Source organism: Lepidochelys kempii, chromosome 6 (genome assembly GCF_965140265.1).
Source record: "Lepidochelys kempii isolate rLepKem1 chromosome 6, rLepKem1.hap2, whole genome shotgun sequence".
NCBI classification, from domain to species: domain Eukaryota; kingdom Metazoa; phylum Chordata; order Testudines; family Cheloniidae; genus Lepidochelys; species Lepidochelys kempii.
Window position 1 is genome coordinate 36,251,007 of NC_133261.1, and position 23,026 is coordinate 36,274,032.

Genomic DNA, 23,026 nt, shown 5'->3' on the forward strand with positions numbered 1-23,026 from the left:
TGACATAATTAAAGCAATAAGAAAGGAAGATAATTTTGGCTGCAGCTTTTTGAATAAGCTTGATGGAGTGAAGATGACAACAGCCAGTGCCAGAGAGGAGCTGATTACAATAGTCAAAACATGAGACGATAGAGACCTGGGTGAGAGTTTTGGCTATCTGGAGAGAGAAAAAAGGCAGATGTTTGAGATAGTATGAAGGAAAAAGAGGTAAATATTAGACACAGCCTGAATGTATGTATGATGGTGCCCCCCATAAGGCTTTATGGAAATTGCTTATGAATGTATATGACATAACTAGAATATGTTTTATGCTACATATACCATGTAACATTTGATCAGCTTCTTGAGAAAGGAATGTGGAAATTAAGTGCCCAATCAAGAAGCACTTAAGGGACAATGGATCTTGGAAGGTCCAATCCATATAAGAAGTCTACATGAGGATGTTCAAAGTAGCAGGTAAGCAATGGCATGTCATGCATGGACATGTCACTTGCCCATGTGACTCCAAAACTCCATCTTGGAGCTGGACTTAGCATAGGAGAGAGGAGGGGGTCTCCACCCACAGGAGAAAGTCTATTTAAGCCTGGAGGAGACCCCTCCATTTTGTCTTCAGCTGGCTAAAGAGAGAGCCTCTCCACCCCCAAGGATACCTAAAAGAAACTGGAACAAAGGACAGTAACTACAGGGGCGGGGGTGAGTGATTGCTGGACCCAGACTAGAAGGAGACTAGTCTGTAAAAGGAAACTTACTGGAATTCCTCTTAGGGTAAGGTTTTATCTGTATTCAGTTTTCTTAGACAGACTTCCGTGTTCTATTTTATTTTGCTTGGTAATTCACTTTGTTCTGTCTGCTATTACTTGGAACCACTTAAATCCTACTTTCTGTATTTAATAAAATCACTTTTTACTTATTAATTAACCCAGAGTATATATTAATACCGGGGGGGGGGGCAAACAGCTGTGCATATCTCTCTATCAGTGTTATAGAGCAGTGATCTCCAAACTTTTTTGCTCGCACACCCATATCAGTAAAAAATTTTTGAGCACGCACCCCCAATATATGTATATTTATTTATGTATAAATTATATACATGTCCTATTGTACTAATATATTATGTAAATTATAAAACATACATAAAAAATAAAAATTAAAAACAATGAGATAAAGATGAAATAAACAATATTTTTAATAATTTTTATTTTATTTTATTTAACGGTACAAAAAACCTTTTTGCTCTCACTAAAAAAATTATTATTAATAATAATATTTTTAGTGAGAGCAATGTGATGGAATATACTTTATTGTTTTTGAAAATCTTGGTTTAACACTTTGTGATACAGCGGGCGCTCAGGGTGGGGTGCGGGGTCTGGGAGGGAGTTAGGGTGTGGGAGGGTGCTCAGGGTGGGGGGGTGGGAGTAGGCTCAGGGCTGGGCAGGCAGGAGGTGCAGAGCACTTACCTGGGGCAGCTCCTGTTTGGTGCGGGGGTGTGCAGGTGGCTCTGTGCAGTGCAGCACCACCCCCATGGCCATGATTCTGGGAGCCGTGATTCTGGGAGCTGCCCTTCCCCCGCAGGCAGGGCCACCTGGAATGCAGGGGCTTTAGGGACTTCAGGGCCCTGGGCTAAGGGGGTCCCGGGGCCCTGGCCTGCAGCTCTAAAGCCCCTTTCGGAATGCAGCCCTACAAGCAGGGGCCGGAGGACTCAGAAGGAGCAGGGGCAGCCGGGCAGCCAATGGCTGGAGAGAAGCAGCGTTTTCCCATTCAAAGAGCCGCTTCTCTCTGGCCGGCTTTGAAAGGGAAAGTGCCTCTTCTTTCTGGCCGCTGGCTGCCTGGCTGCCTCTGCTCCCCCATGGGCCAGAGGACTCAGGGCCGCCCCCACTTCTGCCTCCCCCCCCCCGGTAGTGCTCCTCCTGCCACGCCTCCCTTTTGCTCCGGCAGTGCTCCTCCTGCTGCAACCCCCAATCAATCATCTTGCGCACCCCACTATAAGGTTATACAGGGTAAAACGGATTCATTGGGGGTTTGGACCCCATTGGGAGTTGGGCATCTCAGTGTTAAAGACAGGAATACTTGTTAAGTTGCTTTCAGTTAAGTCTGCAGTTTTGGGGCATGTGGTTCAGACCCTGGGTCTGTGTTGGAGCAGACTGGTGTGTCTGGCTCCACAAGACAGGGTGCTGGAGTCCCAAGCTGGCAGGGAAAGCACGGGCAGATGTAGTCTTGACACTTCAGTTGGCAGCCCCAATGGGGTTTCTGTGATCCAATCCGTCACAGTATGGTTTCATGGAGAGGGTAGAATAAAAAATGACTACCAGATGATAGACCTGAGCAACTGGGAGGATGACAACATAATCAATGGTAATAAAAATGGAAGCGTGGAGAGGGCTTGAGAGTCAAACAAGGAGCTCAGTTATACCCATATTTATTTTAAACTATAGGCAGTATATCCACAAGTTGATGTCAGAAAGACGGTCTGAGATACAGGATTAGATGAAAGAAGATGTGTCAGCAGTGGAGATGTAGATTTGTGAGTAAACAGTATAAACATGATATTCAAAGCTGTGAAAGCAGATATAATCATCTAAAGATAGGGGAGGGAGAAGGGTGGTGACCAATGAGTAAACCTTGTAGGATGCGCAATGAAAGGAGGAGAGGTGAGGAGTTGGATCCACCAATCAAGACATTGACAAAATGATCAAAGAGGTACAAATAATTAGAGGATGGAGTTGTGAAAGTCAATGGATGATAGGATTTTACCAGGTATGAAGTGTTTGACATTGTGATAAGCCACTGAGAAGTCAAGGAAAACAAGGATGCAATAGAAGCCATCGGAGTTAACTATTTGTGCTGTCTCTTGATAACGTTTGATCAACATTTTTAATATCAACTTTTGTTCTCTTTTTATGTAGAGCTTGCTTATTTTTTGTTTATTTTGTTTTGTCTTGCATTACTGACACTCCATCCTGCAGGACACTTAAATAGGAGGAGAGGGATAGCTCAGTGGTTTGAGCATTGGCCTGCTAAACCCAGGGTTGTGAGTTCAATCCTTGAGGGGGCCATTTAGGGATCTGCAGCAAAAATTGGGGATTGGTCCTGCTTTGAGCAGGGGTTGGACTAGATGACCTCCTGAGGTCCCTTCCAACCCTGATATTCTATGATTCTGTGACATTACCTTAAAAAGAATGGATACTTACCTTACAGTAACTGTGGTCCTTTAAAATATTGTAGTCAGTGTGGATTCCCACTATAGGTCTGCATGCAGGATTGGGGGCTCTTTTGAAAAGTAGTGTCTGTCAGGACCACACAGGTGTCCTATGCCTCCTCATACCCCCATATGAAGATATAAAGCATGGGTTGGCCACAACCCTCCCTCAGTTACTATGCAATAAAAGCCCATGCTACAGAGGAATCTGAAAAGTAGGGATGCAGGGTAGATCAAGGAATCCACACTGATACAACATCTCAAAGAACCACAGTTGCTATAGGGTAAGTAACAGTTCTTTCTTCTTTGAGTACATTTCAGTGGCGATCCCACTAGAGATGACTGGCAAGCAATGTCCTCCATGAACGATGGGAGTGAGGCTTTTCTGCCGTATCAAAGTGTCTGAATGCTGTTTTCCCAAATTTGCCATTGATCTGGCTTCCATGTCCAGTGCATAATGTTTAAAGCAAGAGAGTGGGTTGCTCTGAGCCCTTGCAGATCTCAGAGACTGGAATGTTACTGAAGCAGTCAGAAGATGCTGCCTGTACACTGGTGAAGTGTGCCTTGATGATCAGACGGAGAGGCTCACCAGCCATTTGATAGCGGGGGAAAAGTACACTGCGTGAGCCACTTCAAGATTCTCTACAATGAAATATCTTAGCATTTGGATGAGCCAGATATGGCCACAAAGAGCTGGGAAGACAGACTGAAAGGCCTGGTCCTGTTAGTAATAGAGAAAAGCTCTAGAGATGTCAAAATATGCAACTTATTTTCTCCCAGCATCAAGTGTGGCTTCGGGAGTAGCCTAGTAAAAACACTGATTGGTTAAGGTGGAATTCTCAGACCACCTTAGCGTTTGACATGAGATGTGGTTTCACAATTATCCTATCCCTGCAGAAGGATGTGTAAAGAGATCTGGCCATAAGGTCTTGGAGTTCACTGACTCTCCACGCTGCAGTAATGGCCGAGAGAAAGACCATCCTGATAGTAAAGTATATTGAGCACTCTGACACTGGTTCAAAGGGAAGCTCCATAAGCCTTAAAAGGATGATGTTGCGGTTCCACATAGAAGTTGAGTCACTGACTGGGGGTCAAATATGAAGGAGCTCCTTAAGGAAATCTGAAACCATAGGGTGTGAAAAGAGAGTATGCTTATACCAGAGCATGACATACCAATATTACAGCAAGGGAGTTTAATGCTGACACTGCACTTCAGAAGCAGCACACAGGCCAAAGTCTTCTGTATCAGGGCCTTGACAAGGTCATTATTATTCTGAGTTGCCCAATATAGAGAATAATTTCCATTTTGAGGAGTAAGTCAGTCTTCTTGTACTGAATAAGAATCTACTGAACTTACAGGGAGCAGTATCTGTCAGTAGTGCTCAGCCAGCCCACATCCAAGCTGTCAGGTGCCACAACTGCAGGTCTGGGTGGAGTATCTGACCTTGAGTCTGAGATATTATATCTGGGCAGCTGGGGAGGCTGCCTGGTTATCTGTAATGAGTCCAACAGCCAAAACTCTCTCAACCAGTACATGACTATCAAAGCCTTGTTTTGTCTGAGGGATATTATTCGGGGGTTCAGAGTAATCAGCAGGAAAGCATATAGGAGTCCTTGACACCACTGAAGGTTAGACACTATATCTGTTTGGGAAGTCTGCTAGGTTATTGCAGAGCCCTGGAAGGCATAGAGCCAGTGGAGTTTCCCCATGTTGTTGACACCATACCCAGAGCTTGATAACTTCCTGACTAAAAGGAGATGACCGAGTCCCCACCCTGTATGTTTATATAGTGTAAAGCAGATGAGTTGTCCATCAGGATTTGCAGCATGGGATTCTGCAGAACAGGCAGGAATACTATGCAGACCAGTCTGATGGCATTCAGTACCAGGATGTTCATGGATAGCTTCAGTTCATACCCAGACTGTCTGCTTTACATCTACATGTGGCTCAGGTGGACACCCCAGACCATTCCTGAAGCATTGTCAGGGAAGAGACTGAGAATGGCACCCCTTTTAGTCATGTTGATTGTGTCTAGCCACCAAGTGAGTTCTCATAGGACTTGAGGCACGACTGTGATCTTCCTGTTCATGTGCTGACCGTATGGGAAGTATATGGACCTCAGCCACAGTTGTAATGGCTACAGGTGAAGTCTGCAAATGCTGTCATGTATATGCACAACACATGGGCTAAAAGTACCATGCATGTATACGCTGTTGTCATTAGGTCTGACTGTAGGTCGTATACCACCTATTGAAGAGATTGAAGCCTGTTCTCTGGCAGGTAGGCTCTTGCCAATCTGGAGTCAATTAAATCTCCCATGAAATCTATAATCTGTGATCGTGTGAGAGATGATTTCTCATAGTTTGCAAGGAGTCCCCTGGCTGCGAGAATAGGGAAATGACATATTCTTCCCAAACAGGTCAAGTCATTTGGATTTCTTGTTCTTAGGTGTGCTTTCGCTCAACCTCAACTTCACTTGTAGAGCCAGCATGACTAAGGATCCTGAGTTGAGGTGAGTGTAGAAATACTCATACCTCATGGAGGGTATTTGGTGCCTCTTTTGGACTTGCTTTGCCTTGGTGGTAGTGTGGCTGGTCTCTGCCACAGAACATTGGTTGGGTCAAGCAGTCCCTCATTAATGGGGAAAGTGATCCTGGCTGAACCAGAATCTAACAGAATGTCAAACAGCTTGTGAGATTTCTCTGGAGATTAAGATGTTGGTCATATCAGAGTCCCGGCAATCCTCACAAATTGTTCCTGGAATGCTTCAAAGGGCATGTCTACACTGCCGTGCAGTTCAGACTCAGAGGGTGTGAACACTAGTGCACACCGAAGTGCTGTGCTGTAACTCTTCTGTGTGATGCTGCAGGTGCAAACTTAAAAGTCCTGCATTAAACATTTAAATTCGTGCCTGCAGCATCCACATGGGGGGGTTACAGCGCAGCACTTCAGCATACATTGCTATTCACATCCCCTTAGTCCGAACCATGGGGCAGTGTAAACATGCCCAAAGTTTGGTATCAGTTCTGAATTGCATCCAGTGATGAAGGTAATCCAGTGATGAAAAGGAGAGATCTTCTGGTGATGAGGCAGGATGCTCTTTCTAGTATTTTGGAGCTGGTGGCCTGGGGAGGAAGGGATGCCTTTTGGGAAAGAGATCTCTTCCTTTTCCTCAGTGATGAAGACTGACTTCTCAATGACTGCCATGCTGGGGCCCAGTACAACCAACAGACCATGGTGTCACTGGTAGATTCACTGGGTGTTGGCAAGTCCAGTACCAGTCTTAACAGGCCACTGAGTGGTGCTGAGACTTGTAGGAGAAGCCTATAGGTCTCTCAGTGGGGTCAATCACAGGGGAAATATGTATGCCCTAGTGATAGTGAGAAGCCTTTTTAGGGGTGGTGCTTATGTGTAAAGCACTCTCATTATCGGAGTCTGTACTGGCAAATGTCTTGTCACCAACAGTGGACCTGAATCTGACCTATCAGGTCAGGATTGATGTAAAGGGGCATCATCAGAGCTGGGATCAGTGCCGGCCAAGTCTGCTACACTGAAGGCTGTTTCTTTTCCATAGCCCTCAGAACCATGCGGGGTTTGGTGAACTTCTCTCTGGCGGTTTTACAGTGCCTTTCCTTAGAAGAGGACACTGAGCTCCTTGAACTTCTGCCGCCATGTCTGGAACAGCCCCTCTCAGTGCCTGACCAAAACCACAGGTGTTGGTGCTGGCTTAGAACACTGACATTGAACTAAATTCTAAAGATTTTAATTGTATGGGTATCTGTTAAAAGACAGGGTTTTTTTCTAGTCTTTGGCACAGCAATTAACTCTGAAGTTATGACTGCTAAAGATTTGCAAGGACATATACTAGTAAAGTTTGCCTGGGTATAATAGGGAGAAAACCCCCACAAACTTATTCCTGGATTTACCCCAATAAAAATACAAAGGAAGGTTATGTATTCAAATTAAATTGTATTTTTAGTCTCCTTTATCACCAAAGGCAAGACTACTTCATCTTTTCAAATGTTTTACAAGCTACTTTCTTGTTGTGGAACTTAAACTGTTACACAGCTGGAGAACTTCATTGTAATTCTGACATGTATATTACTAGAGTTCATTTATAAGATGGAAAGCCTTAGCATTCCAATTTGAAATTCACCTGAAACAGATGGCAAGCATTAGCTAAGAAAGTATGTACTAACTTCAGACTCCTACAGTCGTTAATTAGTTTAGAAGAAATTATCTAAACTTTTCACGTAACAGTCAGGAAGTGAATCTCAGATTAGATGTTTATGCATTTCCCATCATATTTGAAAGGTCATCTTCCTTTTAATAGAAAAATAACTTAGCTACAGGTACAGTACTTTATCACGTACGTAGCTTCCAGTTTATTTTCTTTAATGTCAGTATTTGCTTTTTCCGGATACCATTTCCTTGCATGCTTTGTATTTCACTTCCAGAATCATTGTGTCTACTAGAACAAACTCATCAGTTGGTAATGCAGGTTCACATTAGGTCAGAGGTAAGTCAGCATCCTGTTACACGTTTCCTGATGCTTTCATAATATAAAGGGTGACAATACTGGAAATCTTGATCACAACATCCTGACACATATGAGAATCTAACACGTTAGCAGATGACACGACACAACCAGTATTATATGGACTGAAATCGGATCTCTCATAGTCTAGCCATACATGCCAGAGACGTGTGCGCCAGGTAACAATTTTGCCAATGATCTTCTAAATCTAAACTGAACACAAGCAGCAACAATTGAGAGTCTGTCCACGAAGTGCTGTTATTTTGTAACAAAAGAATTGTATCAAAGAAGCTTGTTGCACTGCTAAGACACTTGTTGCTGCAATATCCCTTTACTTTTTCCTTTGCTTCAAAGGGCATCAAAAACCCTTTTTCGTTCTGCTGCTCCAGCAGCAAACTCCAGTTAGCAGTAAATGCCAAAATCAAATCTTTGGGGAATCTGTAATAGTTCTTTTTATTGGCATATGCGTTCTCCAAACATAAACCAGATTATGGACTGGATGTGCCTGTTAGTAGATGCTCATTTTACAGTTGTGGTGATGCTACCAGAAGCAAAAGGATTACTTTTTAGCTTGAAAATTCATATTCATATTTACTTTATTCATATTTACTTCATGTTTGGAGAACGCATGCCAGGAAAATTCATAATAACTTTTTCACTGCACTTAATATACAGGTACTGCAAATACCGGAGAAACAGAATGACTACACAAATCTTCTTGGAAAGCTTAAATAGCAGATTCTATCTCTCCTTAGTTATACAGCTCATCACAGCACACTAGCCACTGAGATTTAACCTAAAACTACAATATACGCCTGCAGCTTTACTCATGCAACATGTAGCATCGGTTTCCATAATTGGAAAGGATATAGTTCGGCAGGATCAAAGACTGATGATGGGTGACTTGAGCATGAACACTGATATTACTGTCACTCCTGATCTCACTTCACTGGGCATACTGTTAAACGTCAACAAGTACAAATTTTTCCCACTAAAAGTGCAATAGGTCATTGAGCTGAGGGGAAAAGGAGTGACTTGTGGTGAAAAGTTTTCAAACAATTTAACAAACAGTTGAAAATATCCTAGTAAACTGGAATGGAAAGTGAAAATTGCCAAAGGGTTTGTATCACTGCAGCTTCATGAGAAACTTGAGGTTGAGCAATTCCAGATGAGATACAAAGCCATGCATCAGGGGTGTTTTTAATGCATCCTTCAACTATGCATATTATTGCATTCAAAACAGTGTGGCTGGCCATTTTATATAACATGGTTTGCAGATTAAAATACACAGTTTAATTTCCTATAAATTATTTCTAAACAAAATAGGGTATTAAGGACAAATAAGTCTTCTGATCTGTGTTGAAGACATTAGAATATTTTAGTCAGCAATCTGAAGCTAGCTAACCTACTGCCTGTGCAATGAACCTTACATAACGTTTCCCAGTAATACAAGTATGCATATATACATCAGGATTTAAGTTGAATGTCTTTTCCCTTTAATAGTGTAATTTACTATAGACTTTGGGTGCATAGGATATGTATCTGGGAGTTTGAACATTATAATTTCTCCTTCCATAGCTGAATTAAAACAAAGAAAAAGAGAATTATTATATCATTAAAGACATTCCCCCAAGTATTAACGAACATACTCAGAAGCAAAAATTTATTTATTTAGTTCAATGGTAAGAGCCTGATTCTGCACCTAGAGCTCACTGAGTCTACTTACATGAGTACTTACAAGTACACTCAGCTGTTTTAGTTATACAACTGATTATAACATACAACTTTAAGAGTAACTTATGTGAAACATTTTCCGAGATATTTAACTAGCTCAACAAAGCAGAAGGTTTCTTGGCAAGTATGTAGTGCAGTACAAGTATATAAACACTCCTGATCTCAAAGCTGGCACTAGTTCTTCAAGGTTTGGCGATATATATACTTGCACCAAAAGCTCTTAAACAATTGGTGGGGGGAAACAGAGGCCCCCGAACTTCTATACAAACCAAAAACGCAAGAAAAGCTAAAGGGATTTTGAGGTTTACCAACAATTCACTTTGCACAGTTTCCATGAAGTGAAGCTGTCATGCTTGCCACAGCTCTTATGAGCATTTGTGTGTGCAAATTGAATAGCTGGTTGAGAAATAGCTATTGGCTTGTAGTCTATCTTATAATACAATTTCTTTTTATTTATTTTGGTATAGGAAAATTATATATTGCATTTGTTTTTCCCCTGAAATATAGACATGTATAAATTCTAGTGCCTTTATTCACTTTCACAGACAAGTGTTACCATGCAAAAAAACAAAACAAAAAAAACCAACCCAAATATTTTTGCAGAATAGAAAAAGTAAAGTCCACCATCCTCAGAATCCTGAAAAACAACATTTCACATGTTAAATATGTTTAACTCAGATGTGTTAGGACAAAGGCCCAGATACTTGGCTGGTTTAAATCAGCACAGTGCAATTGAGTTTCAATAATTTATAGAGGTTTTATATTGTTTCCCATGGCAGTTTTTATAATGTCCAGATTTTTTTCACTTCTCATTTAGACTCATGTCCCGCTACAAAGACAGACCCAACATCAACCTGATCCATCCACAATTGCCCTTCCTCCCTTCTATAAACTTGAGAATACTCAAATGCAGAGGCAACAGTAACAGGATCATAAAATATAGGCCCTAGGGAAGAAGCTTATCCGGGTCAAAAATGTGTCTTTAGAAAGGTCTTTTATATAATCTGTATTTTCACAGTTCTCAGATATTGATTCCCTAGGATTCTTCCGATGTTTTACAGGAAACAGTTGAAAACAGAGTAAATGGAAATGGAAATATAGTATAGAGAGCATTCTGTATGCAAAGAAAAATGTTTTCAAAGTTTGCCAGGTATCAAATACTGAAGAATGCACACAAACAATTGAAGAGTGCTAAGTTACTGCTTGTTAGTAAGAGCCCAGCTCATGCCAAAAAAAAAAAAAAATCAGAGAAATTGTCTTTGTTTCTTCTTTAGTAAGTTACCAAAAGTTCAAAATATGTTTACAGTACAAACAGAGTAGGGTAGAATAACCAGACAAGTTTTAAAATACTCTAATAGCTTATCTACACACAAAAGTTGTAACTATACCAGTAGTTACTATACAAGTGGTACAAATGCCCTAGAGAGGATGCAGTTATAGCGGGATAAAGTGCTATATACCAGTATGGCTATTCCCACATGGGGAGTTACATTATACCAGCATAAGGCATGTTTATATCAATACAAGTGCACCCTCACAATGGACAGTACTGGCAAAACTATTTTGATAAAAATCTGGGGAAAAAAATCACCAGAATAGTTACACAGGTACAAAATCTGTGTGTCGACTAGGCCTAAGACTATTCATTGTAAATCAGTTGTTAAACTTGCAGTCTTCTGGAGACCTGTAGTCTCTATTCACATTAAGTATACAATATTATTAGGATAGCTGCAGGATAGGAGTGGAAAAAGTAGTGAATTACAGTCATGTATGGTAACTGTAAATGAGACCTGAAAAGGTTACAGGAGCCACAAACACCTTGAAAACCAAAGTAAAGATGAGAATTAGATCAATCAAGATATTCCTAACTCTTTCATTTGTTTGCCACATTTTTATATCTATATCTATCTATATTTTTGTCAGACATTTTATTAATTTTTAATTATTATTATAATTATCATCAGCAGCATGTCTATTACAGTAGTGCCAACCAGCAGTGGGGCAACCACACGTTCTCCATTGTCTCACAGAATTAGGTCCACAAATCCTCAAAGTGGGATTTTTCTTACCAGTGAAAAAGTTCCTAGAGAGGGAAAAAAATAATGCCACTGAGAGAAAAGATTCCTCTGCTCTAAGGAATCACCACAGCACGCAGGACCCACCTGTCACAGGCTGCATCAGATAAAGAGTCAGTATTTATCTTGTAAAACTCAGTAAATGTGCACAGGGATGACCAAGTTGCAGCTTTACAGATTTCATTGTAAGGCACCTGCTCTTTCTCAGTCCATGGCGTTGCCACTGTTTGTACTGAGTGAGTACTTGAGCCCACTGTATGATTGATCACCTTTTTCTATATGCCTCACAATTCAGACACCCTTTTTGCGATCAAAAAGGTCATTCTCATAATCAAGTAGTACAATGAAGCTAATTTCATAGGTTCAAGGGCACCTGCATTAAGCTCAATGGCCAATCCCCGTGACAGAGCCCTATAAACCTTAAGAGGGTGCAATAGCTGAACTGCTCTAATCAAGTACATGTCCTGATGGTGGGAAACAGATTATTTGCTGGATATACTCAAAACTGATCAGCGTGCAGAAACATTCACTTTCCAGGTATTAGCCTGTCACCTGAAATCAAAATCATCTTCTAAAAATTCCAGAACATGAGATATTTTGGCTACACACTTCTCCCTCTGCAAAAAGCTTTCATTTTAGATCAAGTCCATGAGTAAGACCTATTTGTCAATTTTATCCTAGGTGCCAACAGAGTTTCTACATGACCCTTTCATTTTTACAAATTTCCTTTCAAATGTCAAGTTGCTAGATATAACTTGCTTGGATCTTGGTGAAGAACTAGTCCTTAGGATAACAAATCTGGCTTTGGATTCAGGAAAAATGGTGACTCTACTGACCATTCAGTACATCTACTGACCATTCTACTGGGGTTCATCTGAACTGCCTTTAGTGCAGACATAAAAAGCTTACCTTGGTACTCTCTCCAAACCAAGGGATGCTAAGCATAGGGATGATCCTGCAGCATATGTTAGGCTGACTACTGATGACCGCTCTGACCTATGCCTTTGCTAAGAGGCCAAAATCACAATGTGGCTGTATAGGAGGCTCTGTGGATCTCTGCATGCCAGAGGATCCCCCCGCAGCTCAGATACGCTGCTCTAGAGCTTGAATCTGCTGGCAGCAAGATGAAAAGCTTCTTGCATCTCCCCAGAGATTCTGGTTCAGTATATCTAAAGATAACTTTGGGGCAATCTATTAATGCCAGAAGTTGCCTAATAAAGGTTGGTTTAAAAAAGTAAAACTGACATATGATGCAACCAACGATTACATATAAAAGCCTTATGGTAATTTTTCTTGGGATTTCATTCTTCAATGCCTAAAAGTCAATCTGCATTAATAATAATACTTTCTTCAACCTCCTCTTTTTATTAGAATGAATTTCTTTCTATCGACTGAAAAATATTTCTTATAGATTTTAATAGAAGACATCAATTTTGTCTATTTCACTTTACAAGTAAAAATTGTCCAAGTAAATAAGGGGTATAAATGAGACTCTGCAAACCACTTAAACTCAGGACTTAATAGAGGGGGGGCTTTATACAGAGCCCTCTAGACTACTGAATTGCTAGACTGGAGGAAATTTCCAACAACGTCGTTAGTTCTGAATTTGTCACAGGTCCACTGTGTGTTAACAGCAAGACATTCTTTCACTTAGACTAATACGTTGTCGTGGTTCAGAAAGAATGTTCAACATAGTTATATTGCCTCCTCTAGATACGTACTTATAAATTCAACAAACACTGACATGTCATGATCTATTACATGCCCAAAGAAAAACAAAAGGCTTAAATACTGGCTATTTAGTCTGAAAATCCAAGACCAGTCATTCAAGAAAATAGTTCAACTACAGCATTGACCACTTATGCCTTCTTTTTTTTTTTTTTTTTTTTAAAAAGGGTTTTTTTGGAGATGGCACGTTTTCTGAAGTATTCTGTTTTTTTCTAGGCACGCTGGCTACTTTTTGTTTAAATCAGGGTAAGATTGTATGGCATCACAAATAATATATCAGAGAGCAGCACTTTATAAATTAACCACCACAAGTTATTCCTTTTGCATTGTTTTTCTTAAAAAAGCTTTTTCTTTGTTTTTCTTAGCCATAACTTCTAAATAGATATTTTCTTTTTATCTTCTGTTTGCCCTCTATTTATGGAAGGCATATTTTAAAATGAGATATGCTTAGAAAGAACTTTAAGAAAATACTAATCATGGTCACTGCTGCCCAGGTTTCTTTACCATGGCCATCAGAAAATACTCATTCACTCAAGAAAGAAGGGAGTGGGGAAAAAATGAAACACATGGTCCTCCAAAAGAAGTAACTTTTGTTTCGCACGCTATGTGTCCAATAATTCTGTTCTTTACTGTAGTTTCAACCAATTTGCCTGGTACTGAAGTTAGGATTACTGGCCTGTAACTGCCAGGATCGCCTCTGGAGCCTTTTAAAAAAAATCAGCTTTATTTTAGCTATCCTCTAGTTATCTGGTACAGAGGCTGACTTAACTGATAGGTCACATACCACAGATAGTAGTTCTGCAATTTCATATTTGAGTTAATTTAGCTCTCGCGGGTGAATACAATCTGGTCCTGGTGACTTAACACTGTTTAATTTATCAATTTGTTCCAAAATCTCCTCTACTCCACTCCTCTACAGAGTGAAATCTACACTTCACTCTGGGACGGTTCCTCAGATTTATCACCTAAAAAGAATGTCGCTGGTGTGAAAATCTCCCTCACATCCTCTGCAGTGAATACCAATGCAGATAATTCATTTAGCTTCTCTGTAATGGCCTGGTCTTCCTTGAAAGCTTTTCTAGCACCTTGATCATCCCATGGCCCCAGTGATTTTTTAGCAGACTTCCTACTTCTGATGTACTTGAAAAGAATTGTACTTAAAAAAAGTTTGTGTGTCTTTTTCTAGCTGTTCTTCAAATCCTTTTTTGGCCTGCTTAATTATATTTTTACATTTGACATGCCAGAGATGATGTTCCTTTCTATTTTCCTTAGAATTTGACCTCCAATTTTCAAAAGATGTCTTTTTGTCTCTAACTCTACTCTTTTACTCTGTTGTTTAACCATAGTGGCATTTTTTTGTCCTCTTACTGTTTGTTTTTATTTGGGGTATACATTTAGTTTGAGCCTCTATTATGGTGTTTTTAAATAGTTTCTATGCAGCTTGCAGGCATTTCACTCTGGTGACTCTTACTTTTAATTTCCATTTAACTAGCTTCCTCATTTTTATGTAGTTCCCCTTTTTGAAGTTAAATGCTACTATGGTAGATTTCTTAGGTATTTTTTCTTCCTACAAGGATGTTAAAATTAATTACATTATGGTTGCGATTACTGAGCAGTTCAGCTGTATTCACCTCTTGGATCAGATCCTGTGCTCCACTTAGGACTAAATCAAGAATCGCCTCCCCGCTTGTGGGTTCCAGGACTAGCTGCTCTAAGTAGTTCTCATTAATAGTAGCTAGACATTTTATCTCTGCATCCTATCTTGAGGTGACATGTACACAGTCAATATGGGGATAGTTGAAATCACCCCATTATTTCTGAGTTTTTTGTTTTTGCAGTCTCTCTGATTTCCCTGAGCATTTCACAACCACTATAACCATCCCGGTCACATGGTCGGTAGTATATTCCTACTGCAATACGATTATTCAAACATGGAATTTCTACCCATACAGATTCTATGGTACAGTTTGATTCATTTAAGATTTTTACTGTACTTGACTCTATGCTTTCTTTCACATATAGTGCCACTCCCCTGCCAGCACGACTCATTCTGTCATTTCTCTGTCACTATGACTACTATGTTTCTCCTTGGACAGAATAGTCTTTTATCAGATAGCCATTAAGGCGCCCATTTAGTAAAGCATTTCGGAATGTGCAAAAGTGCCTGATCCAAGGACCGCTAAAGTCAACAGAAACTCTCCTGAAGACTTCATTGGCCTTTGGAATCAGACTCTAAAAGCTGAGTTGAATAGGGACGGGTTTAAGTGTGTTCCTAAGTACTTTGTTGAAAACTTAAATTGTGTACCAATGTATTATTTTTATTGTAATGAAAGTGAGAGTCTCTCAAATATTCTTTCTCCAACCTGCAGAAACAGAGAATGACCAATCTATAGCCCAAACTCAGCTGTCAACGGGGTTGTGCTGATGTAACAGAGTGGAATCTGGTCCTATATTTTTAAAAATAAAAATCTTACAATAAGAATGATAAGAAAACTGACAGTGTTTGGCACCAGTGTTTTAGGTTGTTATTACTTACATTACTCTGGATGTATACAGTGCTTTTTGTGTATAGTTATCCAAGTGCTTAACTAGATTGTGTAAGTATCTACATTTTAGAAATGAGAAAAATAAGTCACGAAGAGGCAAAGTGAGATTAAGCAACTTCCTCAGGTTCATGCAGCAAGTTAATAGCATAGCCGATGTCTCTTGACTCGCAGTTTATCAAGTACGTTCAGTCTTTGGAAATCACGTTAAACATTAGTGTATTCTTAAGCTGAAACTACATGAAGAAAACCCAGTTGCACTGCTACCATGCTAAATGCGAAGGGTCCAGAGTTTGTGTTCATGCACAAAAAAAGAGTTACCTTTTCTGTAACTGGTGTTCTTCGAGATATGTTGCTCATGTCCATTCCATATTAGGTGTGTGTGCTTGCCACATGCACCGATGCTGGAAGTTTTTCCTTCAGTAGTATCTATAGGGTACCGGCTCTGGAGCGGCGTACCTATGCCATGGTATAAGGGGTGCCGCTGGCTACCCCCACCCTCGGTTCCTTCTTGCCGGAGACTCCGACAGTGGGGGAGGAGGGCTGGTCATGGAATTACATGAGAAACATCTCGAAGAACACCAGTTACGGAAAAGGTAACCGTCTTTTCTTCTTTGAGTGCTTGCTCATCTCCATTCCATATTAGGTGAGTCCTCGGCAGTACCCTTGGAAGTGGGTAGGAGTTCATGGATGTGTAACTTGTAACACAGCTTTGCCGAATCCAGCATGGTCTCTGGCCTGCTGATTGATGGCGTAGTGAGCCGTGAACGTGTGATCTGAAGACCACGTCGCAGCTCTGCAAATGTCCTGGATAGGAACGTGCGCCAGGAAGGCTGCTGAGGACACCTGAGCTATGGTCAAGTGGGCCCTCACGATCGGCGGTGGTGGGACCTGTGCCAGCTTGTCCATTCGGCCAGGTAAGTCGCTCTAGTGGAAGGCTTCCTACTTCCCTGGATGACTTGTTGGACCTCATCAGAGCAGGCCCGCTCCTCCTGGTTCAGCCACGCAGCATCCACGCCAAGAAGTGGCGGGGGTGAGGTTGGGATGTAGGATATGACTGTGGTCCTGAGATAGCAGGTCCATTGGATTGGGCAGGGGTCAGGGAGGGCCCATTGCCAGGTTCATCAACATGCCAAACCAGGGCTGGTGCAGCCACGCAGGGGTGATCACGATAACTTGTGCCTTGGCTCTCTTGATCTTTGCCAGGACCTTGCTGATGAGCAGAATCTGTGGGAACAGAGCCACTCCAAGAACCTCCACCCTTAGTGATGCACTTCTCTGCTCATCACATCTTCCTCCTTCATAAATGGCTGCATGCAACTTGGGCAACAGGGCAGATATGAAAAATATTTAGTACTTCAAGAAATCTGTCATTTTGGACAACTGAAATGATTTGGGCTCAAATAATACTGTAGTCTTTAAAATTATGATTTTAATCAATTGTTTTAAAATTTCTTGCCTCCACCTTTGGGATCTTCACAGGTTCTAGAATCAAACAGCTTCAGGACATGGGGGCAGGTCCAGGGATTAAAAAGGAGTAAAGAGGATTTTTTTTTAAAATAAATTATATCATAGATTGGAAAAATAAAACACAAAGGCCAGTCTACCCTCCTGCCTTCAGTAAGCATTGCCCCACATTAGGTACCATTCTCCCACACCCCTACCAACTCTGGCTCCCTATTTAATTCTCTACTTTCCCCAGCGCTGGTTGTCAGATTCAGCAGTGTCTTTTGTTCTGTGTCTGGACCCAGGGGATTCAAAGTGAACTGTACTGGTATGTTTCATTTTGCTTCGCACCCAGCTCCTTTCCCAGGTCTGTAACAAAGCAATACTGAAAGTCATTTTTAAGTCTGAGTGCACTCACAAAACAAAGAGTTCTGGTGAAGCAGCACTGAAAGGAGTAATACAGACAAGAGAGAAGTGGAACTGGGGAAGAGTCAAATGGGGCAAGGGAATGAGAATGCAGAAATGTGACTATCCAAGAGGGACCAGGAAGGGGAAATTCCTTTGCCTTTTTTTTTTTTTTTTTAATACTGGGGGAAAATACTGATTTTTCAGAAAAACGGGATATCAGAGCACTGCTGCCTAGTACCTCCCCCAACTCTGCCAGCAGTGTGACTGTTGTATGCCATCAGTCTGCTTCTCTCCCTTAGTCACTTTTGTCACCAGTTCTGCCTGAAACATGCTGAAAGTGCAGAGAAAAAGCACTGATCAGAGAAGTGCCTTGTTCTGCTTTACAAATACTAGTTTTCCTCTGACGGTGCTCAGATCCCTACTCTAATCCTGTCTTCCAGTGTGGGGAAAGCTGATGATCAGAGAGAATGAAAGAGACAAATGTGTCCGTGCTGAGTAGCCACACTGCTAGCAGAAGAGGGGAAGATAGGCAGGATTGGAGGATGGGGGGAATGAAGGAGGGAGAAGACAAAACTAAGTGAGAAGCGAAGCAAGTATTCACTGTTTCCAGTGGTTGTTTAGGTAACAGAGGAAAAGGAAGAGACCTAATCAAAATGTCCCTTAAGCCTCTGGATGGAATTTAGCAGCTCTGAAAAGGTTTCTCCTAAGTTTTAATACTTTTCTACCTGCCTTGGATGTCTATCAGCTGAACAAAGGACTCAGAGAAGCAAAAACAGCTCTTGGACACAAGAGAGAGTCAAAAATCCTCATGTTGGCTGAATTCAACTTAAGAAATACATTATTTGGCTGCTACTGCTCCAGCCCAAACCTTACTGCTGCCACCACTTTTTTTTGGGGGGGGGGGGAAGGGGATGGAGATGGGGGAGAGGGAATGGAAAGAACAGCTATAAACCTGCCTCTTGTCAATGCATCATCTGTTGATATATAAATATATCTTTAAAATAAAAAGAATTTGTCTATACCTTAAAAAGTTTCAATTTAATGTTTAATAGTTTATTATTAAACAAACAATTCTGGACTATTTTCCCCAATGTACCTTAATGCCCAATTTAAAAAAGTTATTTCTATACTCAGAAACAATGTGTCCTGGATGGTGCAGGGAAGCCAAACTGAAAATGTCACGAGTATAGAATTGCACAATGTTTCTCTAAACATGACACTTATTTTCATAACAGTTAATATTGTATTTTTGGTACATACACTGTAATGATTTGTAAAGTTGCACACACTTCCTAAATAAAGAGCTATTTTTAAAAGGTGATTTCTTCATCTACAAATATTTCTCTAATATTCTGTTTTTCTTTAGAAATTAATACACCTCTACTCCGATATAACACAGTCCGTGGGAGCCAAAAAAATCTTACCGTGTTATATATGAAACCTAAGTTATATCGAACTTGCTTTGGCCCCCCTGCTCCTTGTCCCCTGACTGCCCCCTCTAGAGACCCCCCATCCCTAATCACCCCCAGGACCTCACCCCCTACCTAACCTCCCTGCTCCCTGTCCTGACTGCCCCGATCCCTATCCACACCCCCGCCCCCTGACAGGCACTCACCAGCAGCGGTGGGAAGCGGAGCAACGTGGCCCCAGCCCACTCCACTCCGCCAGCTCCCAGCTGTGACGCTCCGCTTCTCATCGCCAGGGAGTGCTTCCGCTGCTGCCGGTGAGTGAGGGGGGGAGATCCCTTCCCCCAAGCTCCCTCCCCCGAGCGACATGGCTGGGGCCGGGGCAAGGGAAGTGGAGCGGGCTGCTCCCAGCTCCCCGCTAATCACCCAGGCCACTCTGGGCCTGCGGGGCCCCCCAAAGTGCCCCCCCACAGCTCCTGCCTCTCAGACCCTTGGGGGGGGGGGAGAGGAGGCCTGCTTTACCGCGTTGTATGTGAACCTGCGTTATATTGGGTAGCGTTATATCGGGGTAGAGGTGTATGTGTATGCACATGAAGATACTGCAGGATACTATGATGAAATAATGACTTGCGTTGGCAGTGAAAAACCTAAAAATGCTGTTATTTGACAAAACCAGGCTAGTCAGTATTTTTGTGTCTCATTTCTTATTTACTATACACTGATATTGGATGCAATCACAAATCATTAAAAAGGGAAATAACTAGGGCTGTCGATTAATCACAGTTAACTCACGTGATTAACTCAATTAAAGCAGTTTTAATTGCATTGTTAAACAACAGAATACCAATTGAAATTTATTTAATATTTTGGATGTTCTTCTACATTTTCATATATATATATATACATATATATATATATATATACACACACACACACATATATATACACACACACACACATATATATATAGTATTCTGTGTTTTAATTGAAATCAAAGCGTATATTCGTTTTTATTACAAATATTTGCACTGTAAAAATGATAAACAAAAAACAGTAGTTCTCAATTCACTTCATACAAGTACTATAGTGCAATCTCTTTGTCGTGAAAGTGTAACTTATAAATGTAGATTTTTTTTGTTACATATCTGCACTCAAAAACAAAACAATGTAAAACTTCAGAGCCTACAAGTCTACTCAGTCCTACTTCTTGTTCAGCCAATCGCTAAGAAAAACATGTTTTTTTACATTTACAGGAGATAACGCTGCCCTCTTCTTATTAACAATGTCACCAGAAAGTGAGAACAGGCATTTGGCATGGCAATTTTGTAGCTGGCATTCTACTGTATTTATGTGCCAGATAAGGTACATGCTTCGGCCACCATTTCAGAGGACATGCTCCCACGCTGATGATGCTCATTAAAAAAATAATACATTAATTAAATTTGTGATTGAACTCCTTGGGGGAGAACTGTATGTTCCCTTCTCTGTTTTATTCACATTCAGCCATATATTTCATGATATAGCAATCGCAGATGATGACCCAGCACATGTTGGTTGTTTTAAGAATACTGTCACTGCAAATTTGACAAAACGCAAAGAAGGTACCTATGTGAGATTTCTAAAGATAGCTACGGCACTCGACCCAAGGTTTAAGAATCTGAAGTGCCTTCCAAAATCTGAAAGGGATGGGGTGTGGATCATGCTTTCAGAAATCTTAAAAGAGCAACACTCAGATGTGGAAACTACAGAACCTGAACCACCAAAAAAGAAAATCAACCTTCTACTGGTAGCATCTGACTCAGAGGATGAAAATTAACATATGTTGGTCTGCACTGCTTTGGATGTTATTGAGCAGAACCCATCATCAGCAAGTACGCATGTCTCCTGAAATGGTGGTTGAAGCATGAAGGGACTTATGAATCTTTAGCGCATCTGGCATGTAAATATCTTGCAACACCAGCTACAATAGTGCCATGAGAATGCCTGTTCTCCCTTTCAGGTGACATTGTAAACAAGAAGTGGGCAGCATTATCTCAATGGGTAAACAAACTTGTCTATCTGAGCGATTGGGTGAACAAGAAATAGGACTGAGTGGACTTGTAGGTGTTGAAGTTTTACATTGTTTTATTTTTGAATGCAGTTATTTTTTGCACATAATTCTACATTTGTAAGTTCAAATTTCATGATAAACAGATTGCACTACGGTACTTGTACTAGGTGAATTGAAAAAATACTATTTATTTTGTTTTTTTTACAGTGCAAATACTTCTAATAAAAATAAATATAAAGTGAGCACTGTACACTTTGTATTCTGTTTTGTAATTGAAATCAATATATTTAAAAATGTAGAAAACATCCAAAATATTTTTAAAAATGGTATTCTATTATTATTTAACATTGTGATTAATTTTTTTAATCATGTGATTAATTGCAATTAATTTCTTTAATCACTTGACAGCCCTAGAAATAACCAAACAGCAAAATAGAGACTGGACTACTTGAACAATATTACTTGTCCCCAGCATGGGAGAGGAAGAGATACTGTATACCTTTGCATAGAGGCATAGGACTAGAACAGGCCACTGTATGAGCACTGTTACGAGCTGCACAAAAGTCTTCATACAAGCTTAACTATGTACTCAAGGAGAGGATTAGATTTCAGTTTAGAAAAATAGTGGCACTGAAGGATGAGCTAAGTAAAAACATTCCCTCTTCCTGAACTAACCCTTTCTCTGCCTTTAACTCTTCATCAGACTGCGTAAGAATGGAGCATGAAGGAGAGAATTTATGTAAATGTTTCATCTTTTCCAGTGCTCTTTTATCATTCACAGTCATAGACAGACATAACTATCGTATTAACATCTGGGTTTTATTAAAAGTAATCAAGAAGTGAATGTTAATGTTAGTATAAACAGATTATTACTGTAAAAATGGCATCAGAAATATGGATCTTTCCTTTGGCCACAAAAAGAAGATAACAGTTCTTACGATGAGAGACACAACCCACATTTGAATGGACAAGTTTACCTCATTTTAGAAAAAGTAATATGCCACATGATCTCAGAAATATAGAAAAAAAGTGCATCTTCACATGATGTAAAGCAGGGTTAGTAGTTAACGCTTTTTGTGCAGGTTGATTTCCCTTAAAACTCTCGCTTTGAGTATCCCTACACATATTTTTTCTTTTCAGTGGTATATCCCAAAGGGGGCAAGTGTCTCAGGCTGATTTACCCAAGTTCACTGGCTTTTCTTCCTCCCCCTCAGTAAAAATCTTTCTATTTTTATCTATTTTCATTCATATATGTTGTTGCCTCACTCCCCACATGTATCCCTAGGCCCTTTTATTGTTGAACACATGCCCAGAGGCTCAGAAATTTAGAGAGCAGATTTACTGATTCCTTCCAGCTCCCAAACCCACACCAAATTTAGGTAGGAGTTTTACAGTTCATATGTCAGTAACAAAGGCAGGGGAAGCAAAATGGTCAGAGCAAGGAGTGGCCTACTGGGTGAAGTGGGATTATAGTTAAAGATGCAGTGGTCTTTGTCATTCAATTTGGAACCAAAGTAAAGAGAATGGGCCAGTGGTTGGTTCTTTGAGATTACTACTGTAACAAGTTAGAGAGATATTAGCAGCAAGTATTATGGAGTCCTCTAAACTTTTTGATGGGAGTGCGATGTGTATTTTAAGTTATGCTAGTTTCAAAATTATCCTCCTTGGATATGTACAGGGCTGCTATGGTGGCCAGGAAGAAAATTCTTTCTATGATGCAGGTGTAATGAAACACAGCCAGGTTTAGCTCCATCTACAATAGGCTTGCATAACGCCAGAGAAAAATTCCAAGAATGGGATGTGGAGAAAGGCAGTTTATATAAAGTCAGATTAGGGTGACCAGATGTTTCAATTTTTAGGGACAGTCCTGATATTGGGGCTTTGTCTTATATAGTCGCCTAT

The 23,026-nt window shown here is 40.7% G+C and overlaps 1 protein-coding gene across 6 annotated transcripts in view; it reads right to left on the minus strand.

The window, feature by feature from the left end:
• Positions 1-23,026, minus strand: part of SBF2 (SET binding factor 2) — a 559,107-nt gene that overhangs the window by 242,983 nt on the left and 293,098 nt on the right. The window lies entirely within an intron of this gene.